At 40.0% G+C, this 25,244-nt stretch overlaps 1 protein-coding gene across 2 annotated transcripts in view; it reads right to left on the minus strand.

The window, feature by feature from the left end:
- Nucleotides 1–8,252, minus strand: part of LOC139368685 (semaphorin-3F-like) — a 44,308-nt gene extending 36,056 nt beyond the window's left edge. Inside the window, exon 1 of one of the 2 annotated variants that reach the window (XM_071107877.1) lies at nt 7,820–8,252. The gene's annotated coding sequence lies outside the window, so the exon portion shown is untranslated. The remainder of the gene's footprint in view (nt 1–7,819) is intronic. The other variant, XM_071107876.1, reaches the window with a different exon arrangement.
- Nucleotides 8,253–25,244: the final 16,992 nt, after the last annotated feature.

Consider the following 25,244-nt stretch of genomic DNA (forward strand, 5'->3'; position numbering starts at 1 on the left):
CGGGGACAGGGCTGTCAACGTGAGAGCTCATTAGCACGGCCTCTTGGAAAGAAAGCTGCGACAGGCTTGGAGGGCGGCCCCAGGAGGGACGGAGACCGCCAGCATGGGTCAATGGGGGTCATGTTTCCACATCGTCTGCCGAAAACCTAATCATTATTTACTTAGGCCCAACCCTTGCTGTTAGCGCCATCTCCCCAACACCAGGTGGGTTTCTCTCTCTGTCTTTCTGTCTGTCTCGTTCTCTATCTATCTCTGGAATGGCACCAGCACATGCCATATAGATCATACGATAATGAAAGTCAAACAAATACCCCTGTGAAACTTTTTCTAATACAATGCTGTATCACCTGTCAGGAACCGTACAACATTACTGTGTGGAGTGACTGACCTGTGCCTCCCTGCCTGTTCTCTCTTGGTCTGTTTCAGTATCAGCACGTGTCAACACCTATTTAATTCTGTGGAGGGTACAGCATGTTTCATCCTCGCTCAGGGGACAAATGCTTGGCCAGTCTGAGGGCCTCCATCTCACAGCAGAAATATTTCATTCACAGACTGTCAATGCCTCCACTCCACTTGCGGATGCCGTAGTCCTGAGACTTTTAATCAATCATGATTCCTATTTCTGACGCGTCACAAGAACAGTCTGTTTGGTGAACCATGACACCATGCATCCAAAGCATACAGGAGACACTCCCATACATGTTTGTAGGGAGTGTCTCCTGTTAATCTGATGTCTCTTTTGTCACTTTTGGCTCCATGTGTTATGACTTCATTGCCTAAATCAAGAGCCCAGTGTTCTAGAACCCAATAGTGTGTTTGAGGAGAGGAAAGTGCTGCTATCCTATGGTCTGTCCGGAGGGTCCTACAGTGGGTGTGTTGTGGCTCCTCTCCAGTAGCAGCTGTAACCAGTCTCCCTCCACACAGGTCCAGGGTCCAATGTGTAATCCAGGCCAAGTGGTGAACTTTGGAGTTGACCGTTAAGCTCCTGCGCGCCTAAATACTGGATTCAGCACCTCCCTTCAAAGGCTGTTAAGCTCCCGCTGTCTTATCTGCTCCTCTTTGAAGTACTGCACTTCCATGACCATGTCTCCTGTAGCTCCACAATAGGCCTGTCAGCAAGCACAAGACTCAGGACAAGTAGTGGGTGAGAGACGAACTGACTGAACTTCAATTTGAAACTAATGTGTTACTTTTCGAGAAGAAATAACTACAAACATTTGAAAGGATCCAGTTTCCTTCAAAGTGTGACTGGCAGCACAGCCTTAATTTCTAGGCTATTTCACAAGGAAAGTGTCACACTTGGCAAACTCAGTGAATTTAAGGAATGAGTTGCCTATATTTTCAACTACAACAAAAAGCTTGGTAGCTGCTGGCGCCAACACAATTGAAGTGTTTCAGAAATGCTACATTAGAAAAACGATGACTGAACATACTAGCTAGCTAGCTAAGTCATAGTCCTTGAAATGTTACCTGTCATTCAGGTGGAACCAGAGCTATATGTGTTAGCTAGCATATACTTGTTCCACTGTGCCTAAGCCCACTCTTCGACAAAATGATATCCACAAGATTACCGTGTCTGGCTACAAGACTACTGGCAGCAACAACAAAAAATACATTTAGAAGATACATTTGCATTTGCTTTTGTTTGCGTCAACTAAAAATCGAAAGAGCTCCAAAGATAGTCTCAAACAATGTTGGCAAACATTGCTGTTTCCCTGAATCTAGAAGGAAAGTGAGGGCAAGGGGACAACACATGGATGCCCCCTGCCCTCCCCCTTATGTGATAGCACAAAAGGGGAGCATTTGCGTCACCCCACATTTATGCAGTCCATCGTTCCTCCCTTTCCTGTCTCTGTTGGTAATCCAGCCCCCCAGAACTCATTCCCTCAAAGTGGAGGTCGTGTGCTGTAATGGTACAAAATGAGCGAGGGAGCATTAGAGAGCTATTTTGCAAAAAAACAGAGGGCGATCTATGGACACCCTCCTGTCACATTCCAACACCTGTTTCAAATGGGCTTACTCTTTTGATTTACACAATAAACACTGGATTCCTTTGCAATTACTAAAACTTCTTGCCCTACTATTTATACCCTACAGCTGTTTTCCAGCATTGGATTGGCTTATGACAGAACATCATTTTATTTGTTTTATTTTTTACATGCATGTTTGTTTTTGCCAGACCCAAATCCTGGCTTAACAGACCTTCAGAAAGGTTGCCGTGTTTAGATATAGATTTCACACACATTACAGTCAAGGCTGCACTGCGCATCCAGAATTCTATGTTTAATAGAACATTCTTTACTAAAATCAGAACATAGAAAATGTAACACTGAACTCTAAAACAACAGTACATAGTATCCAAGTCCACAAGAGCTTGAGTCTAGAGCTTGAGACCAGTGAACAATCAAAGTGAGGCCCAGCGACACCAGACATGATGAATGGCTCTCTAGATTTACACAGTCGCTGGCTACATCTTCACTCGGTAAAAGGCTTGAAGAATGGTCCATTGGGTTCCAAGAATTTACTTCAGTTCGAGTACAGTGGATACAGAGGCCTAGTACCAGGCCCTCCATGCCTATACTCCATGCCTGTCTGAAAAAGACTGTCTCTACCTCTGGCAGGTCGCCAAGAATCTTCAGAATGGAGGCTTAATACCCCGCGGGCTGACAGCTGCATGGATTAGCTCCCCTTGCCTGCTGTCATTGACGCCCCCTGTATTGTGCCTTTCCCTGTAAAAGTGGCACCAGATTTAGGAAGGATGGTAGGGAGGGGGGAGGGAGGGGGATAACATTCTAAAGTCAAGTCAGGTGCTTCTGCTTTTGAAGTCCTGGTGACAGGCACAAGTGCTGTGTGGCTAGCGGTATACAATATTTATATGGTATAAATAGTATATAATCAGTCTGATACTATCTCTGACTGTCACTGGGCTGACTGATAATAAAAGAGAACTCTGCCCCTTACTCACCTGAGAGCTACTTGTCTTTTTCATTAAGTGCCACATTGTCTTTGATGTCGGAGTAAGGCAAAGAACATGCCAGGTTCTGCAATTCTCTTCCTGTATCATACAGCCTAGTACATCTAGGGTATTGTCTTTAGTCACAAAATAATTGGGGGGGAAAAGAAACCCCAGGACAAAAACAACAAAAACATTTGAGAAATGATTTAACCTGCTCATAAAATTAAAATACGGCACCAACAGTAGCGGACCTATATATTTTAAGTCTGCCACACACACTGGTATACCTAACAATCACTCTCTTCCCCCCTTCCCCCTCCTCTTAACCTCTAGGGCCCAGGCTGGCCCTCATTTGACCCCAGCAAAACTCACTGAGGCTGTCATGACAACCGTCTCAAGAGACCGGTTGTATTTGTGGTGAGTTGGAGCCTGGCAACTGCTTGAACGCCCCAAATCCTTGATGACAAGGAGAGTGTCAGGGAAAGTGATGACGAACCATAGCCAGTTCCCTATCTGAACATATATCTATCTACATGACACCAGCTTTGTGGTTGGCTTCTGATGCACTGTGGATCACCTCCAGTTGTTACCCTACATCAAACGTCAAGATGGAACATTTAAAGGTAGACTCAGTGAAGTGACTTTGCCACGAGCAGCACCACAGATATTGAGATGAGTGAGATGCAAGACTTCTCTCTCACAGTCACGCACAGTATCTGTGCATGTGCACGGGTTCACTTCACGCTGTTCACAGTGTGGTAGCCAGGGTACCAAAACAGCTGAGAAGTTGAGCCTATGCTGTTTACTTTCTGCATCTATGTCATATCATTGAGTCTACCTTCCATTAATGTACTTAGTTGCAAATCTGCTACATAGAGAGGCATATTATAAGCCTTATATATGTATAGGGCCTTGTAAAATCAGTTTTATTTTTTGTTTGATTCCGTTTTGTTTTCTCTGTGTTCCAGTTTCACCGTTTAGTTTTTCCAGGTTCCCGTTTTCCCCTTTTTTCCTTCAGGTTTTCGCTCTCAAAATTACACCTTCTAAGTCGACAACAATGCTTAAACTACACCAGGAGACCACTTTTGAGGTCTGGGAGAAAAACATTTAAATGTTGATTTTTGGGTGTAGTTACCCTTTAATTCCAGTGTGCACCTAGCAAGAGGCTGTTGTTTAGCTGTGTTTTTGTAGCACACATGTGAAGGTAGAGTTTTCAAAACAAATATCCACTGGATAATCATGATATCATTCTGCCATGTAAGCATAGGCTACTTTGTAGTTAACATTTAATTTAGAAGGTTTTTGAGAAAGCCTTTCCATCTACCAGAAGACTTTCATTAGCATCATCGCTAACAGCTGCACAAAGGGGTAGACTCTCACCCACCGCACATGCACATAGAGAGGGAATTATCGTTGCCTCTTACAGAAAGTTGCAGGAAATACGAATCACTGATGCATTCGCTTCATGCTTTATGATAAACTTGGCCAAATTAACACATTTTCAATACATTTAGTTTGTTCCTACTAAGTTCAATACATGTTTGATTAGTGTTGAATTCTGTTTTAATGTATGGATTCGGTGATTCCATCCGCGTTCTTCTTATAATAAGACATTATAAAGGCTTAAACATGGTTATAACAAGTAATACAGCATTATACCTCTCTACTTTATGTAAAGTGTTACTAACTATAATAACAACTTCCTTAGTATAGCACCTTCATACACGCAACACAAAATTATTTACATACAGTACAAAAATTGAAAAAATCATTTTGCCAAGGTTTGCAAAGTAAGGATAAATATGTTCCAGTAAACCTACCAATTGTTTATCCCTGCAATAAAATTTGTAAATGCTGAGATTCCCCCTAACCTGAAATGTTAAAAAAAAATATATATTTTACCTTTCTTTAACTAGGCAAGTCAGTTAAGAACACATTCTTATTTACGATGACAGCCTAGGAACAGTGGGTTAACTGCCTTGTTCAGGGGAAGAACGACAGATTTTTACATTGTCAGCTCAGGGATTTGATCTAGAAACCTGTCGGTTACTGGCCCAACATTCTAACCTGACAGGATGTCAGGTAGCCTAGCATAATTAAAAGCATAATGCCACAAATATACATCAAGTGTGACAGTAAATTACACGTCAAAATATATTTCTACTATTTATTGCAAAATGTCAGACAGATTGCTTTTCTTTTTCTTTCTCCTTACACTCTCATCCTCGGGGATTCTTGGAGATGTTATGGCAATCTCTTTTGAAGAGCTAAGTTAAACACTAAGATAAAAGTTAAAGGTAAAAGGTCAAACTGTCAAATAAAAATAGAGATATTTTGCAGTTGGACAAACATGACTTAGGAGCTGGCCATAAACATAGTAGCAATGAAAATTGTCGCTCACAATGTCTCAACCAACCATTGCCAGGCGACTGTGCCAGGACTCAACGATAAGTCAAAGTTGGATAGGAGGTTTTGCTAAATAAAATGAACCTACACTGGAGTATGAGAACCTACACATAGCCTGTTTCTATTTCAAACAGAAGAGGAGATAAAGTTTTAGGAAACAGAATGGCTTTGAGTCAAGCAAGGCTCAACATGAGAGATTGGAGTATACTATACAGAGAGACATGCTAAACAAAAGTAAAAGTTTGCTGTTCAGATAGAGACAAAAAGAGACATTAATGACCATACAGAGATGGATTATTTTCAATTCTGGTTCTGAAAATAATGTATTTTAAAAGCTGCAGAGAGACATTTCGTAATCCTACACTCAATTTATTTAATACCCCTTTGCACTCCGATAATCTTTTCACTTCAAACTCAATTCCATAATTCATTCTATATTCCAATACACCTAACATATGATTTCTTTCATGTTTTCAAACTTTCAAACCTGACTTTCAAGCAGTTACCTAACCTTAGCATATTTACAACTTTCTGGGGGCAAAGAAAATGCACGAATAACGCAGAATCCAACTGGTACACGGGATGTTGAGAAATAGAATGGAATATTCACACTGATTCATTTACACAATGATTCAATTTTGAAGCGACAATGTGATAAAAATGTCAAGTTAATTCCACAAATAGGGGCAAAAACTAACAACTGCCAGCATTATGACATGTGCAGTGTTAAAGCACCTGTCAAGACAACATAATGAGGTCTCATAGACATTCAGAATTGATAGGAGCGGTCTATCGCTGCATTTGAAGCTAATGTCTGACTAATACTACTAAAACGAGACATTAACATTTGCTGCATTGTCAGATGTCGAATATGAGAGGAAAATGTATTTGTGAAACAACCATGGCAATATGAAAGTGCACAGTGTTAATATGGTTACCGTGTCATTAATGGTATGTTTGTAGCGGTAGCTACAACGTAAATATTTAAGGGCCATAATCTGAAATGTAACCATTCAGATACATATTCCATGGATTGCACGGGTGAGCCATTAAAGCTATCATTACTTTATTTACTCCCCTTTTCCGCTACACATTTAAAATGCAAAACCATTCCATGATTTCACTAAAATGACAGATGTCCAACCGTGGCTGTAGAGGGCGAAAACCACTGAGAGCTTTTTCATGTTTTTCCTCGTGTATTTGACGAGGCCCTCACACCTAGCACAAAGCTAGAACACTGTTTGACACACTAAAATAGAAGGAGCAGTTTAGAAAATGTAGCAGATTTTTTGTTATTGCTGTAAATTCATATAGATGTTTGTATTTCTTTATTTCCTTGTCAGAAATTACAGTGTCCCTGCTGGTGTTTTTTCAGCTTTTTGTCATTTGTTCCTATAGGTACTGGTGTAGACTTACCAGTGTCATAGGGGATAGTGTGTAGGTAGGGAACAATTTGCAGCATGACCACAGGTCACAGGACCACACAACTTGTGAAGAACTAGTAGGCCAACACTGAACAAAGCCCCTATTTATCTCTTAGATTAAACACAACATAAACAACACTATCAGACGGGGCCCTATACTAATAATAGTCTAGCTAAGAGGATAATAATATGTTCTGACATTATTTGAGTATGGGCAGATAGCCTATGTCACAAAAAAGTGTTGTGCTTTTAACTTAAAATGCATTATTCATAAGCACTTCTGCCAGGGAGGCAGAGTATGAATTATACATAGGCCCACTAAGAGGGGAACATATAATGTGCATTTTGAAACCTCATCTCTGGTCCTCAAAAAGTTTGCTCATGAGTTTGTTAAATGAAAATAACATCACTCAGGTGGATGTATGCCTGCCATGTGGGGAGTGAATTCATAGCCTAGTTTACTACCAGAATTATCAGTCAGATCAGTGAAGCTAAAATGAGATGATAGAGAACATAATAAATGCCCCATCATCAGGAAAGTTGGCATATTTGAAAATGTGGGGGCTGAGGAAATGTCAGAGCATGTGGTATCATTTGCCATAATTTGATCATGTTGAGGGAGGCTGATGGGGCAAAACCTAAGGTTGAACCCCATCTTTGAAAGCCTTTATAACCTTTCTATATTGGTTTTATAGATGCTTCATGTCATTCATAAGCGGCATATACATGCTATAAGGATGGTAAGGGTTTTGCGACATTTGTCAAAGCGGTACACGTAGGTTTACACCTTCTTTATAACAACATTTCTATTGTATGACTTACAAATTATTTCTGATGTATGAATATTTGATGAGTTATACATAAGCTTTATAAGTATAGCGTAGCTTATGCTCTAACTGCGACTGAAGATGTCAAAGGCCAATATGGACTACAATGGGGTTGAAAGAAAAGTAACTAGCCTAGTTTTGCAGACAAGAATGGGACTTTACCCGTGACAAAAGGTGCTCTAAACAGAAATGAATAACAAACTCACTTGCAATGCAGGTATGCTCAGTCGGCGTCGTCGCGAGACAGTAGATGTCACATTCTGTGGCGTTGTTTAGCCTACCGAAAATGATAACGTTTGAAATCTGCCTCCAAACTAATAGTAGAAAATGTGTATCACCGTAGGCAATGTAAACGTGTAATACTGATTCACGTAGACCCACTGCTTGGTAAGGTTTCGCAAGTTGTCAAAAAGTTTGCTTCATGCAGAGAGCACTTTTCCTCAAATTACATGCATGGAAATTACGTGATGCTTTAGAAATCTCTCACTTTTTCATTTAAGTCATCGTCCCCTGAAAACTCCGGAATGACAAATCCAGGCATAGACAAATCCAGGAAATATTAACACTTAAAATAGTAAAATAGTCTGGCAGGTGTTAGGCTCTATGCGTTTGTTCTTCCTCCACCGCTCACTGGGCTCTAGTGTTCAAGCCGCTTGTTCCATTCTTGCTACCTCTCAAGCCAACCGTGTCACAGTTAATTAACTACCTCAGTGCCAGTCAGAGTGAAACTGTAGAACTGGCCATTTTTTCCCCTCTAGCAAGACCAACGTGAGACGCTCTTTCTGTCCTGTTTTTATTTGCATTTCAAAACTAAACTATATTGAAAAAATGTTTTATCAAATCTGTACAAGATGGGTAATCAGAAAAGACAACTTAATCCAGATAAATCTAAATGTGAATTACTGCCTTATAGTAAGTAATAAGCAGACTTTTTAATTGACCACATGATGTACATGATAATTGTAATGTTAATAGGCCTAACAAACAATTGAAATAGGTAGCCTACCAGTTACCTATTTTTTTAAAGCATGTATGTTTAGCAAACACTCCTAAGTAATTCACAGGGCCTCTCATCAACATGGAGTCTGTTGTCCCTTCTTAAGGAGTTTAGATGGATTTGACAATGAGGGAGAAAGGGAGGAATGAGAGAGGCCCCTGAGTTCATGCTGTGCAATTCAAGAAAGATGTTGCTGCTGTCATTGTTCATTTGGCACTTTAGGGCACTGGGAAAAAGCCAGTGTCTGGGAATTCCAGAGATTCCTGCATGGCGGTCCAGCTTGGTGGCATGCAACCAGAAACACTTTGCTCCGCTGGAGTCTCCATAAAACGGGAGAGGTGGGGGATATGAGCAACCATGAGGGGGGGGATAAGACGGGCATTCACACACTGCAAAGCCATTTGTCTCCATTGCTCATTGTACAAAATAGCTAACCTTAAACACTACGAAGCAAGATCTTTGTGAAACATCTTCCTTAGTGAATAACTGAAAGGCAATGACAAATGGGGGGTGCCTTGATGTCATCTGTGTTTATCTACTACACTTAGATTTTAAAAAAGGTGCTATCTAGAACTTAAAAGGTTTCTTTGGCTGTCCCCATAAGTGAACCCTTTGTAGAACCCTTCTTGGTACTAGGTAGAACCCTTTTGGGTTCCTTGTAGAACCCTTTCCACAGTTGAGGAACCCTTTTGGAACCCTTTAAAAAAAAAGTTTTCCAAAAGGGATTGAGGATTCATCATCATTGTGACCAAGGGTGTCATTTCTTGGTCCACCTAGGCACTGAGGGACTACTCCACAGCCTTACATATCCGCTCCACACACTACAGTTCTGGGAAGTATTATGCACTGGGAACTAAGCTTTCCTTTTTGAGGAAGTGACTTGTCCATTACAGGATACAGTTCCGAATCGGTAGTGAACACCACTTACTATGTACTAGTACTGGCTTAACTATTTACACTTGTTTTAAAGTTTTCCAGCAAACAGTAATCTAACAAAATCTTAATGCATTTTGTTCTGAGTCAGTGTACCCCTGAAAGTGTAGGAACATAAGTATAGCCACATCTTAGGGGAGATCATCCTGACGTTTCATAGAACAAAAGCTACAGTGACTGATGATGGGGCTGTGACCTTGTGTGATCCTTATGTCAACTAGCCCAAAGGGAAATGTATTATTTGTGGCTACCACCTGCTTTTATTCATTTTGGGATGACAGAGAACGATGGAGAATTTTACTTTAATTGAATGTAATGACAGCTATACTCTCCCCCTTTAGTAATCTACACGCTGCTGATATATCACGTTATTGTGTTTTGTTAAGATGTTAAGATTTAGTGTTTTAAGATGATATATTATCATGAATTATAAACCAGTTTAGCCCTGGTTGTCCTTTGGGTGAAAAACAGAAGCTGCAGAAAAATCCCGTAATGAATAATTACGCATAAAACTAGCAGACCTGATGTTCCTGGAAATATTATAATCTAAAAAGAACTCATACTGTAGATAATAGAAATAAACAAATGCAAATGATTTGTAAAATATCGTTAATTGATCAAATTAATGAATTCCTAAAGTCATCATATAAGTGATTCATTGGCTAGAGTGAATCTAGTACCTTGGGTTGGTTGACTCTAGTGTAACTGACATTCAGGGTGTGTGTGACAGAGTTTCCTGAGCTGGAAATGAACAATATCCCTTACGAGATGTAGAACAGGAAACACAGAGTTGACATCCCACTTCTGTGTGTGTGGGTGTTCTCTCACAAACTCATCCCCATCATAACTTGCTGACTCCATACTGAAATTATCCCCATCTGTTTTTGAACCAAACCTCTATGTGCTTTGGACAAAACACTCAAGTATCTCCTGTTCTATGTATTGTGGACATGACATACACTGTTGTTGTTGTCCTCCACAGACCTTAAATTCTCTGAGTTTGAATAACCAGTGTTGTGAAAGGAGATTCATGTTCAGTATGCCAACATGCATTCTAAATTCACATTTAATCCCAGGATATGGTGTAAACACTACCTCAAGGAAAAGCTACATGTATATCCATAGCTGTTAGCTAATATTCCAATGTGGCCAGAAAAACAGTATTTTGTGACAAACAGGTGTCCTACATGGAAGCATTAATTATGTAAAAACATTTTATGAAATAAAACAACAGAGACAAGCTGTGTTTTACGTGACACAAATCCTAATTGGCTCTAACTATAATGTTCTGCATAAATTAGCCATGCCCCCACTGGGCTGGGACTCCAAGCTGTTTTCAGAAATGTGCTCCCAACAGGATCCCTTTAATTGTTGAGAACAAAATACTACACAATACATTTTTCTTCAGTAGAATCGCCATAACAGAGTCCTACTGTTCGCAGCTGCTCTAAAGCATACTCATGATAGTACTCTGGCTGCAGAGATGGAATGGAGAGTCTGGGATATCTGTCCAATGAAACGATAAATCTTTCACTCCTTACAGTACATTAGTGCAGGAAACTGCAGAAAAAAGAAGATTCTGGAAATGCTTTAACTCATTAATGATGTATGCTCTTTTCATTTGGCACAGATCATTCTCCAAGATAGCTCTTGAAAAGTAATGAGACAGAGAAGCCCAAATTCATCTGGATTACTGTAATGGTCTATTTCATGTTCACTGACATCTCAGTAGGCTATCAGGGATGGGACATTTTTCAAAGCAGCTACAACAATTCAATAGGCTTTAAAAAACGTCTTGGGAAAATCTTGTTGTGCATGGATATAATTCAAAGTTCCTTTTTGGGAGAAAACGTCAATTACATTTAGACATGGATGAAGGTAATCTGTAGCTGTTCATCTTACCACAATGGACTTCATCTAGCCAACTCAAAAGACGCCACTGTGGTTTCTTTGAACGTAAACAACCTATCACCCTAGCGGAATGGTGGTGGTGTGTGTGTGTGTGTGTGTGGGGGGGGGGGGGGTAGGAAGGTTAGATCAAGCCATTCTTCTGGTGTACATAACTCTGTCATATCAAAGGAGATGGGGCTAATTACCCAACTACGCACCATTCTGCTCTCTACTAGAATATGCGTTTGTGGGGGAGAGGGTTGTCTGTCTTTCTGTATTTGTGTGCATATGTATTTGTGAGTCAATGACTGTGGATGTGTGACTATGTGTAGTTCTGCTGTGTGAAATCACAGGCAGTAGTATTGCTGTTTACAAAAGCATGTTTAGTGCCAAAATGGGACAATTCCAGTGCTAGCTCAGAACCAACGGTGGACATGTAAATCCACCCAAGGGATAAATCTTCAATGTAGGACAAACTGTCCCTCTTTGTTCACTGTTGTCAAGCACAGCACAGTTATTTTTTATTTTCTATGAGATATGTTTCAAAGTCACAAGAGTGTTGCACCTCTCTTTTGACTGCTAAGTGTGTTCAACGGGTGTGTTTAATGTGTTCACACTTTGCTGTGGGACTTTAATCATGCTCTGAGCAATTATATTTTATACAGCCCGCCAGCAGGAGACAGAGAAATGGGTGAACTCATGCAAGTTATCATCCGTCTCCCCCCAGGCTGCTCCATTCAAATGTCATGGCATCAAAGTGGTGGAAAGTCCTGGGCTGTCAGACAGCATCAGGAGCTTGTCAGGCCCTCCGGTGGGATAACCCCATCCAGTGAAATGGAAACCATCTCTCTGTTCATTTTCTCTGTTCAGATACAGCATCTTCTCTCTCAAAGACAGTGGGAGCTGCACCATAACAGAGGAAAACACAGACAATGTCAATCCTCTGAACTAAATCCTGAATATGTATTTTGCAATCATTATAGGAATTCATATCACACATGAATCCCTTTATAGTTTGTAGTTTCCTGGAAAAACAGGAAAAAACTGAGAACCATCTTGAAGCATTTAGTTTGAAGATTGGGTTTCAATGTGTCCCCCATAGGATGGGCTTGGCTTGGAGGGCTTTGATATTCAGACTAACTCGTTGGGGATTAAGCATGATCTTTGAACCCATAATCCCCAACAGCAAAACACAGAGTTGGGAAAGGACTACAACTGTCAAAACTGCAGCCACCAGGTCATGCAGTATGCTTCTGAGCTGTGACAGAAGTATAACAGAACCACATTATCCAAACAGTAAACTTATCTAAAGGGTACACTTAGGAGTGTATACACAAACATACCCACCAATTAAATGTTATCTTGCAAAATCAAATTATTTGAACATTATCTTTTTGGGGTAGTCCAGCAGATGGGTGAAATAATTGTTCTGGTGACTATTAAACACTCTGAATCTGAATCCATTGCTGCCTAGAAAGCCAGCAGCCCGGAGTTACCTCTTCACTGTCGACGTTGAGACTGGTGTTTTGCAGGTACTATTTAATGAAGCTGCCAGTTGAGGACTTGTGAGGCGTCTGTTTCTCAAACTAGACACTCTAGTTTGTACTTGTACTTGTCCTCTTGCTCAGTTGTGCACCGGGGCCTCCCACTCCTCTTTCTATTCTGGTTAGAGCCAGTTTGCGCTGTTCTGTGAAGGGAGTAGTACACAGCGTTGTACGAGATCTGCAGTTTCTTGGCAATTTAACGCATGGAATAACCTTCATTTCTCAGAACAACAATAGACTGACGAGTTTCAGAAGAAAGTTATTTGTTTCTGGCCTTTTTGAGCCTGTAACTGAACCCACAAATGCTGATGCTCCAGATACTAAACTGGTCTAAAGAAGGCCAGTTTTATTCCTTCTTTAATCAGAACAACAGTTTTCAGCTGTGCTGACATAATTGCAAAAGGGTTTCCTAATGATAAATTAGCCTTTTAAAATGATAAACTTGGATTAGCTAACACAATGTGCCATTGGAACACAGGAGTGATGGTTGCTGATAATGGGACTCTGTACGCCTATGTAGATATTGCATTAAAAATCAGCCGTTTCCAGCTACAACAGTAATTTACAACATTAACAATGTCTTCACTGCATTTCTGATCAGTTTGATTTTATTTAAATGGACAAAAAATGTGCTTTTCTTTAAAAAACAAGGACATTTCTAAGTGACCCCAAAACTTTGAATGATAATGTACATATCCTTATTTAAAAATATGAGTAGAAAAGTGGCAAAAACATGTGCCAACTTAATTTATGTACATGTTTTCATGGCTAGTTCCAATAGTTTACTTGTAAATGCTCAAAAAATATATATGGGTGTTCCCTGAAGTCTACTGATTGCAATACTATATTATGTTTAGTTAAAATCCCATATGTCCAGCAGAGACACGTGACCCATTATAATGAGAGCTTTCAGTCTTTACACAAAGTGAATAAAATAGTATATAAACATGTCTAGCTATAGTGCCATTGCAGATGTAATAACCTAATATACCACAGCGTTGTTGAAGACTTGTTTCTGATTGGCTAGAACGGCATTCTAGAATGGACATTCGTTTTTTTTTTTACAGTCGCTAGGACCCATTTCTCAATACTTAGGTCACTTTTTCAAAACTCTTCACACAGTTCTCCTAACTAACTTTCAGCTTAGGACAGCAGTTAATTTCACATTCAAAATGCCCTAAAACTACCAAAACACTTCATACATGTCTTAAATCAACTCGTTTTTCCATAACACTAGCAAAGGTTGTCACCCAACAAGCATACGTTGTCACTCATAAAACAATGACCTAAACAACACTAACAACAGGTAGCATTACACAATGTTTTCTTTACAAATCAAGAATGATACCTTTCTACATTATGCAATATGCTTCAATATGTTTTATGTCATTGAATGGCATTGAGTGATTCCAAAATACAATAATTTGTATATACACCATCTACCAATACAGATACAGTAGCAATACTAGTCAACCCTGTCTTATCCATTTGGCCACAGGTTCTCATCCACGTCACAGCTTATGTCATCTTGGGCAATACACCTAGGAAAGAATCATTTGGAATGCCTGGTCCATCCCTGGCAATCTTCTGCAGATATGTCCAGGCATCCAGCATTCATTGCATCCAGGAGGGACATTTGATCATGTGGATGGTGGTCATAAACCTTCCACCTCCATGAGGAAAATAATTCCTCTATGGGGTTGAGGAATATCAAATCAAATGTATTTATATAGCCCTTCGTACATCAGCTGATATCTCAAAGTGCTGTACAGAAATAGAGAGGAAGGAAGGAGGAAACGTGACATCATCCTGGGATGGGCTGCAAACCACTCTGTGACTGCACGGGAGTGGTGAAATGCCACATTGTCCCATATAATTACAAACGTCGGCCGATTTCGCCTCACTGCAACCCTTTCCTCACCTGGCACAACCCTTCCATAGAGGTCACCCAGGAATGAAATGAGATTATTGGTGTTGTATGGCCCAATTAGCGGTTTGTGTAACAACAATCCATCAGAGGATATTGCTGCACACATTGTGATGTTGGCACCCCTCTGGCCCGGGATATCCACTGTGGCTCTTTTTCCAATCACATTCCTTCCTCACCGCCGTGTTTTGGCCAAGTTGAAACCAGCCTCATCAACAAAGATGAATATGTGGGGTGTTTGCCTGGCTTCAATCTCCATGACTCTCTAAAATAAATCCACAACGCCAACATAAAAGTTAGGCTATTACAGTAGTTTACATTATACCTTAAAACATGCCATTGTGTGCCTCTGCCCTGTTTGGTTTTGTTCAACACCAGTTCTGTAATTTATAGTCATCTTACCTGGACTTATTGGTTTCTGAGTTGCTTGACTCGTTCAGAGCTCCTCTCAAAGGGGACAGTGTACAACTGCTTCATCCTGACTTGATGTTGTTTCAGGACTCTAGAAATATTTGATATGCTTACATTGTCTGCCAACACTTGTCCCGAATCTCTGTGAGTTTTATTCAATTGTTTCTGATGACCATATCAACGATTGCAGTTTCCTGCCCAGCAGTGAAAATCCTACCTCTCCCGCCTGTAGGAGGTTGGGTACTAAGCAGAAATACAAAAACAATTACACACAAGTAGGTTAGGAGGCTTTGCTCAATTTACTCATGTAATCCGTAGTTCAGTCAGATGCCCTTGCAGAATGCACATCTTACCTGTTGTTTTGCCGGAAATTTCTCAGAATAGATGCCACTGTTGAGCGTTGCAGATTTGGCTGCACTCTCAGACCAGCCTCTCCCATTGATAGATCATGATTTAGTACATGATAAATTATAGTAGCCCTAATCTCATTTGAGACTACAGCTCTTGATCTTCCTCTCAGTCTTCTTCCACCATGCATACGTACTCGTCTGTCAGCCACTCTTCCTCCTCTGTCTGCCACTCTTCCTCCTCTGTCAGCCACTTCTCTATCTCTGGCTGGGTCCATGTTTACATTACATCATTATTCCTAAAATGTCCCCTTTTGTATAGACGGTAATGTAATTGAGTGACCTGTGTAGGTGTTCAGCTACAATGGGAATCAGCTGTGGTTGGTCTAATTGTTTTGATAGTATTTCATTTTTTAGATTTAGAATATATTTCAATACAGTATTACTGTAGAAATGTAGCAAATGTATGTCTTATTCAATTTTGGGTTATTTTGGATTTTGAATTTAAGTTTAACAGTTTTGAAAAGAGTATGTAAACATGTGTAAACTGTAGGTACATAGAGTTGGTGGTGGTTGTCTGAGTGAGAAAAGAGTTCATGAAAATTGAAAGATGTAGTCATTGAATGCATTTTGTGCCAAAGCAATGAAAAATGATCCATAGTTTAGCCCACATAGACTGCTGTTATGCTCACTGTGTGAAGAGTTTTGAAAAAGTGACCTAAGTATTGAGAAATGGGTCCTAGCGATTGTAAAAAAAACTGTAAAAACAGATTACGGGACAGTTGGAAAATATATTGGGACTCCATGCAATCATGACTCAATACGAACCTACACATGCATTCCGTAATTGCTACAAAGTTACAGAAAGCTAAACCAGCAACTACACAAATTTAAATTGGTCCAAAGAGGAAAAAACGTAGCTAGCAAACTAGCTAGCGTTGATTTATTTACCCACATATTTCTTTGGATTATCTGATGACCTAATGTGTCAAGTGATGAACATGAATTTCTCTGGTCCCCTCCACTGCAAAAGCTGTCAAATCCTCCCACATGTTTCTAGTTTGACCAGCTGTTTTCAGCAACTGCTATTTTTGAATTCGGTTGTCATATTGGGAGGTTTGCTAGCAACAAGCTATTTAGCTAGCTTCTAGCCTAGTGTTTGATATGCATTGCCATCTCTGCATAATTAACAGTCAGTTTTGACGAGTGTCCTGACGAGAAGGCTAATTTTTCTACCGATCCCAGCATTATGATCAGCTTCTTGTTATGGATGTATCCAAATAAATGTCAATAGAAAACAGCTACTTTGCTGTTATTCTGTCTGCAGAGGTAGAGACTGTTAGCCTTGGCTAGCTGGCGAGATAACAGCAAGCAAGGGATAAGACCATTGCCAGCGAGCATAGCAACGCAACATATAGAACGAACGTCTGGGTCGCGTCTCAACCAAAACATGAGAAAGTATGAATTTGCTTATAAAAATTATAATATCAATGAAAAAAAAATATTTATACTGGTAAATGTGGGTTTTCATATGGTTTTACTTGGCAACTGTCCTATAAGCAGGATAACCACATCTGTTCTGGACATTACTTTGGAAAAAGAAACTCCCATTATTTATCCCTTATGCTGCGTTTAAACGAAGGACGCAAAAACTGTCATAACAGTCGGCATAACGGGACAAGAAAGCAAGACAGATGGTAACTGCAAAAGCAAGCCAACACTAAAGCAAATATTTTCATAACTAAATCTCAATGTTCTGTCTGTGACCACAGTAAACGTTGTTATGGTGATTTCAGTAAACAAATAGTGCAAATTAACATCCGGTTGAAAACAATGCTATGGCAGACGTCAAAAGTTTAAATATTTGTACTTTGGTGGAAAGACCCGCGGTAACTGACGGCATTCACCGCCAGCCTCAAGGGCATTTAACATTGTGCTCTCATTGAAAACAATGACATCCGGTTTGCCGTCTACCTTGTACCATGTAAACGTGGCATTACATTAAGTTTTCCAAAATTACCGCCAACCAGCTACATTGGTTCTAATTCGACAAGATTCACATGGCTATATCTCCATAAATAATTGGTATATTAGGCAAATGGTGGCTTAACATGCTTACGGTGGTGTGGAGAACACAAATGGACCCATGTATGGCTTATGTTTGTGTCCTTTAAACTTTATGCAGAAATGTGGTGGAAATGTCTCCTAAATTACTGTTCAGTAATTTGAATTTGGCCATAACTTTATTAGTAAGTGGCATATTAAGCCTAATGAGGACTTAAAAATGACAAGGTAATGTGGAAATGCTATCAATTGGATCATGTATATTTTGAAAAATAATAATGAAAATATGGCCCAAAATGCTGTACAAATAACATTTCTTGAAATTGACAAAATACAGAATATTATATTTTATACCATTGTAGTTAGTGGACTTTAGGGAACACCAATTTGACCGTTTTAAGTGTTTAAATGTAAAATCCTGAAAGTGTGGAAAAAAATGTTCAAGAATCAGTGATTTTGTTAGATTTTTGAACACTTTTTAACCACTTTTCTATAAAATATTTAAAAGGAAGTAGGTGCCAGGCATACAGGTTTGTGTCAACAACTGCAACGCTGCTAGGTTTTTCCCACTCAACAGTTTCCCAAGTGTCAAGAATGGTCCACCACCCAAAGGACATCTAGCCAACTTGACACAACTGTGGGAAGCATTGGAGTCAACGTGGGCCAGCAACCCTGTGGAACGCTTTCGAAACCTTGTAGAGTCCATGACCCAACAAATTGAGGCTGTTCTGAAGGGGGGGGCCTTCCCCAAACTGTTGCCACAAAGTTGGAAGCAAAGAATTGTCTAGAATGTAATTTTATGCTGTAGCGTTAAGATTTCCCTTCACTGGAACTAAGGGGCCTAGCCCGAACCATGAAAAACAGCCCCAGACCATTATTCTTCCTCCACCAAACTTTACAGTTGGCACTATGCATTTGGGTAGGTAGCGTTCTCATGGCATCTGCCAAATCCAGATTCGTCCGTCGGACTGCCTGATGGTGATGCGTGATTCATCACTCCAGAGAATGCATTTCCACTGCTCCAGAGCCCAATGGCGGCGAGCTTTGGTGATCTTAGGCTTGTGTGCTGCTGTTCGGCCATGGAAACCCGTTTCATGAAGCTCCCAACGAATAGTTATTGTGCTGAAGTTGATTCTGGGGGCAGTTTTGAACTCGGGAGTGAGTGTTACAACTGAGGTCAGACGATTTTACGCGCTACACGCTTCAGCACTCGGCGGACCCGTTCTGTGAGCTTGTTAGGCCTATCACTTCGCAGGCTGAGCCTTTGTTAATCCTAGAAGTCTCCACTTCACAGTAACAGCACTTACAGTTGACCAGGAGAGCTCTAGCAGGGCAGAAATTTGACAAACTGACTTGTTGGAAAGGAGGCATCCTATGACGGTGCCACATTGAAAGTCACTGAGCTCTTTAGTAAGGTCATTCTACTGCCAATGTTTTTCTATGGCGTTTGCATGCTGTGTGCTCGATTTTATGCACCTGTCAGCAACCACTGTTGCTGAACTAGCCGAATCCACTAATTTAAAGAGCTGTCCACTTACTTTTGTATATACAGTGCATTTGGAAAGTATTCAGACCCCTTTACTTTTTCCACATTTTGTTATGTTACAGCCTTATTCTAAAATTGGTTCAACCGTTTTTCCCCCTTATCAATCTACACACAATATGCCACAATGACAATGAAAAAACAGATTTTTAGAAAATGTTGTAAATGTATTACAAATTAAAAAAACAAAATACCACATTTACATAAGTATTCAGACCCTTTACTCAGTACTTTGTTGAAGCAACTTTGGTAGCGATTAAAGCCTCAAGTCTCCTTGGGTAGGAGGCTATAAGCTTGGCACACCTGTATTTGGGGAGTTTCTCCCATTCTTCTCTGCAGATCCTCTCAAGCTCTGTCAGGTTGGATTGGCAGCGTCGCAACACAGCTATTTTCAGGTCTCTCCAGACATGTTCGATTGTGTTCATGTCCGGGCTCTGGCTGGGCCACTCAAGGACATTCAGAGACTTGTCCACAAGCCACTCATTCGTTGTCTTGGCTGTGTGCTTAGGGTTATTATTCTATTGGAAGGTGAACCTTCACCCCAGTCTAAAGGTGCTGAGCACTCTGGAGCAGGTTTTCATCAAGGATCTCTCTGTACTTTCCCTCGATCCTAACTAGTCTCCCAGTCTCTGCCGCTGAAAAACATCCCCAGAGCATGATGTTGCCACCACCATGCTTCGGGTTTGCCAGGTTTCCTCCAGACGTGATGGTTGGCATTCAGGCCAAAGAATTCAATCTTGGTTTCATCAGACCAGAGAATCTTGTTTCTCATGGTCTGAGTCCATTAGGTGCCTTTTGGCAAACTCCAAGAGGGCTGTCATATGCCTTTTACAGGAGGAGTGGCTTCTGTCGGAATGCACCTGAGCTCATTTTCGAGTCTCATAGTAAAGGGTCTGAGTACTTATCTAAATAAGGTATTTCTGTTTGTAATTTTGAATGCATTTGCAAAGAATTCCAAAAACCTGTTTTAACTTTTTCATTATGAGGTATTGATGAGGATTTTTTTATATCCATTTTAGAATAAGACTGTAACGTAACAAAATGTGGAAAAAGGGAAGGGGTCTGAATACTTTCCGAATGCACTGTATAGCGTAACATACCATAACGTTCGGGTTATTATTCTGAGACCAAGAACACATATTATTTGGTAAGAACAAAAACACCACATAATTTGTTATTAGACTTAAGGATGATTGTGCTGAATGTTCACGTTTTTTCTCATAGTGTGGCCAAAACTAAACAGCACGCGACATAGGATAAATGTGCTTTGATGAAAGCAATACAGGTTGGCTAAGCTATAGCTTGTTAATGTCACCTGCTCTGAAATCCGATCAAAGAGTATTTACTCATATCACTCAAGAAGATCTAAATGCATATTGTCATGAAACTGTGTGAGATCAAATGGTTATGGTTGGCATAGTTGGCAGCTTGGATGTTTCACCTGTAAAATGAGAAGAATTAGGCCTATCATTCACGATTAGCAGTGATGATGGCCTATTTTGAAATTAGGTTTGCCTTATTTTGCGTTTGGGGGTATTAAATGTCCAAACATTTATTCAAGTCAGTGTGTGTAGCCAATGGCAGATACTGCATTTGGATGATGCGTTTTATGCATATAAAATTATATTATTCAACAGGTTAAGGCGCATAGTACTACACTACTGAGAATAAGGTTCAATCTGCAATGGCAATATAGCTAGACATCTTTGTTAGACTTTTACTTACTTTGTGTAAAGGCTGAAAGGTCTCATCATAAAAGTATTTAGTTAAAATGGGTTACCTGTCTCTCTGCTGGACATAATACATTCCTATGAGATTTTACCTAAAGTGACAGGTACAGCTAGAGCAGTTTTCCTGTAATTTTACTTCAAATTTAAACAAAACACAATATCATATTATATAGCATTGCAATCAGTAGACTTCAGGGAACACCTGCATAACTTTAGAGTATTTACATGTAAACTATTGGAAATAGCCATGAAAACATTTACTAAAAACAGTGCTAAAAGTTTAAAGGATATGTACAGTCTGAATTCAAAATGGATTAAATAGATGTTTTTTCTCACCCATCTAGATACCCCATAATGACAAAGCAAAAACATGGATTTAGATATGTTTGCTAATTTATTGAAAAGGATATATGACACCATTCTGTATACTTCTGGCCCTTCTTTGGACACTGTTAACAACCCTGCAGGCAAGCTTCAATGCCATTCAACTCTCTATTCATGGCCTCCAATTGCTCTTAAATACAAGTAAAACTAAATGTATGCTCTTCAACCGATCACTACCTGCACCTGCCCGCCTGTCCAACATCACTACTCTGGACTGCTCTGACTTAGAATACGTGGACAACTACAAATACTTAGGTGTCTGGTTAGACTGTAAACTCTCCTTCCAGACCCATATCAAACATCTCCAATCCAAAGTTAAATCTAGATTTGGCTTCCTATTTCGCAACAAAGCATCCTTCACTCATGCTGCCAAACATACCCTTGTAAAACTGACCATCCTACCAATCCTCGACTTCAGCGATGTCATTTACAAAATAGCCTCCAATACCCTACTCAACAAATTGGATGCAGTCTATCACAGTGCAATCCGTTTTGTCACCAAAGCCCCATATACTACCCACCATTGCGACCTGTACGCTCTCGTTGGCTGGCCCTTGCTTCATACTCTTCGCCAAACCCACTGGCTCCATGTCATCTACAAGACCCTGCTAGGTAAAGTCCCCCCTTATCTCAGCTCGCTGGTCACCATAGCATCTCCCACCTGTAGCACACGCTCCAGCAGGTATATCTCTCTAGTCACCCCCAAAGCCAATTCTTTCTTTGGCCGCCTCTCCTTCCAGTTCTCTGCTGCCAATGACTGGAACGAACTGCAAAAATCACTGAAGCTGGAGACTCATATCTCCCTCACTAACTTTAAGCACCAGCTGTCAGAGCAGCTCACAGATCACGGCACCTATACATAGCCCATCTGTAAATAGCCCATCGAACTACCTCATCCCCATACTGTTATTTATTTATTTTGCTCCTTTGCACCCCAGTACCACTACTTGCACACTCATCTTCTGCACATCTATCTACCCAGTGTTTAATTTGCTATACTGTAATTATTTCGCCACTATGGCCTATTTATTGCCTCATCCCCCTTATCTTACCTCATGTGCACACACTGTATATAGACTTTCTCTATTGTATTATTGACTGTATGTTGGTTTATTCCATGTGTAACTCTGTGCTGTTGTTTGTGTCGCACTGCTTTTCTTTATCTTGGCCAGGTCACAGTTGTAGATGAGAACTTGTTCTCAACTAGCCTACCTGGTTAAATACAGGTGAAATAAAGAAGAAAAAAAACTATAACTAGGCCACATGGGAACATTCAATTTTGTCTTGGTAAGCAACTCCAATGTCTGCTTTGTTTAGTTTTACCCATCTACCAATAGGCACCCTTCTTTGCGAGGCATTGGGGAAACCTCCCTGGTCTTTGTGGTTGAATCTGTATTTGTAAATTTACTGTGCAGTTGATAATTGCATAGTGCATTCAAAAAATATTCAGACCCCTTGACTCTTTCCCAATTGTGTTACGTTACAGCATTATTCTAAAATTGATTAAATTAATTGTATCCTCCTTAATCTACACACAATACCACATAATTCAAAGTGAAAACAGGTTTTCAGAAATGTTTGCAAATGTATAAAATTTAAAAAAACAGAAATACCTAATTTACTTAAGTATTCAGACCCTTTGCTATGAGACTCAAAATTGAGCTCAGGTGCACCCTGTTTCCATTGATCATCCTTGAGATGTGTCTACAACTTGATTGGAGTCCACCTGTGGTAAATTCAATTGACTGGACATGATTTGGAAAGGAACACACCTGTCTATATAAGTTTCCACGGTTGACAGTGCATGTCAGAGAAAAAAAACAAGTCATGAGGTTGAAGGAATTGTCCGTAGAGCGCCGAGACAGGATTGTGTCAAGACACAGATCAGGGGAAGGGTACCAAAAAAATGTCTGCAGCATTGAAGGTCCCCAAGAACACAGTGGCCTCCATCATTCTTAAATGGAAGAAGTTTGGAACCACCAAGACTCTTCCTAGAGCTGGCCGCCTGGCCAAAGTCAGCAATCGGAAGAGAAGTGCCTTGGTCAGGGAGGTGACCAAGAACCCGATGGTCACTCTGACAGAGCTTCAGAGTTCCTCTGTGGAGATGGGAGAACCTTTCCGATGGACAACAGTCTCTGCAGCACTCCACCAATCAGACTGAGGCAAAGGTTCACCTTCCAACAGGACAAAGACCCTTAGCACACAGCAAATACAACGCAGGAGTGGCTTGGGGACAAATCTCTGAATGTCCTTGAGTGGCCCAGCCAGAGCCCGGACTTGAACCCAATCGAACATCTCTGGAGAGACCTGAAAATAGCCAGAGACACTCCCGATCCAACCTGACAGAGCTTGAGAGGATCTGCAGAAAATAATTGGAGAAACTCCCCAAATACAGGTGTGCAACGCTTGTAGCGTCATACCCAAAAAAGACTTGAGGCTGTAATTGCTGCTAAAGGTGCTTCAACAAAGTACTGAGTAAAGGGTCTGAATACTTATGTAAATGTGGTATTTCTGGGTTTTTTTGTGTGCCTTGTCATTATGGTGTATTGTGTGTAGGTTGATGAGTGAGGGAAAAACTATTTAATTAATTTTAGAATAAGGCTCTAATGTAACGAAATATGGAAAAGGTACAGGGGTCTGAATACTTTCCGAATGTACTCTGTGTTGGGTACAAAGATGAAGCAGTCGTTCAAAAATCATTTTAAACATTATTATTGCACCCAGAGTGAGTCCATGCAACTTATTATGTGACCTTTTATTTCAGATTTACTCCTGAACTTATTTAAGCTTGCCATAGCAAATGGTTTCAAGAAATATTGACTCAAGAAATTTCAGCTTAAATGTTTTAATTCATTTGTAAAACTTTCTAAAAACATTATTCCACTTTGATGTTATGGGGTATTGTGTGTAGGCCAGTGACAACATCTACATGTAATCAATTTTAAACTCAGGCTTTAACACAACAAAATGTGGAAAAGTTGAAGGTTGTAAATACTCTCTGAAGGCATTTCTGGGCCATTTTATTGTTTTTATTTAATAAAATGTTAGGTGTGCTTGCAAGGCAAAACACAACTCTAGATTTATTACATACTCATATTATTATTTGATTTCTTTAGTTCGATCTAGAGCTTAAATTATTTAAGTAATTAATACAAAACCAATTCCAAATGCCCAGACTGCCCCAACTGTGATTGCTTGAGAAAAAAATCATAGCATTTATACTTTTTGAACTATAACAATATTTAAATGAGCTCCCAATGCACAAAAAATGTCCCATAGACTTAAATGTAAAAAATAAACATTCTAGAACTCTCTCCTTCTACACTGTTTAAACTATTAATACCAAACCAACATTGAGATGTTCAGACTGCCCAAACTTAGATTGCTTGCCAAAGAATATTTGATACTATGTATACTTTTGGAACTATAACCATTTTAAATTGTAATAATGAATATGGGTTTGAATGAGAACCATAGGAATAAAGTGGTAGCTATTCAGAATTATCCTGCTCCTTGGTTAATGAAGCTACAAGACCAACTTTAAAACATTCTAACTTCAAATTCTCTTTATAAACTATTTTTTTAAGTATTAGCAAAATTACCATAACATAACTCACCTATAGTAACACTTGAACCGTTCAAGCAAGAGACACCTGTTACGGTTTTCTTCCGATGAAGAAGAGGCGGACCAAAATGCAGCGTGGTTATTTTGATACATGTTTAATAAAAGATAAACACGAACAATACAAAACAAGAAACTCATAATTTTCATTCATACTTCAATAATGGTATTTTAATTTAACTAAACAAGAAACCCCACGGGGAGGGGAGCATCTTCCCTCCCCGTCATCCTACAAACTA

The sequence above is a fragment of the Oncorhynchus clarkii genome, chromosome 16 (genome assembly GCF_045791955.1).
Source record: "Oncorhynchus clarkii lewisi isolate Uvic-CL-2024 chromosome 16, UVic_Ocla_1.0, whole genome shotgun sequence".
In the NCBI taxonomy this organism is placed as follows: Eukaryota; Metazoa; Chordata; class Actinopteri; order Salmoniformes; family Salmonidae; genus Oncorhynchus; species Oncorhynchus clarkii.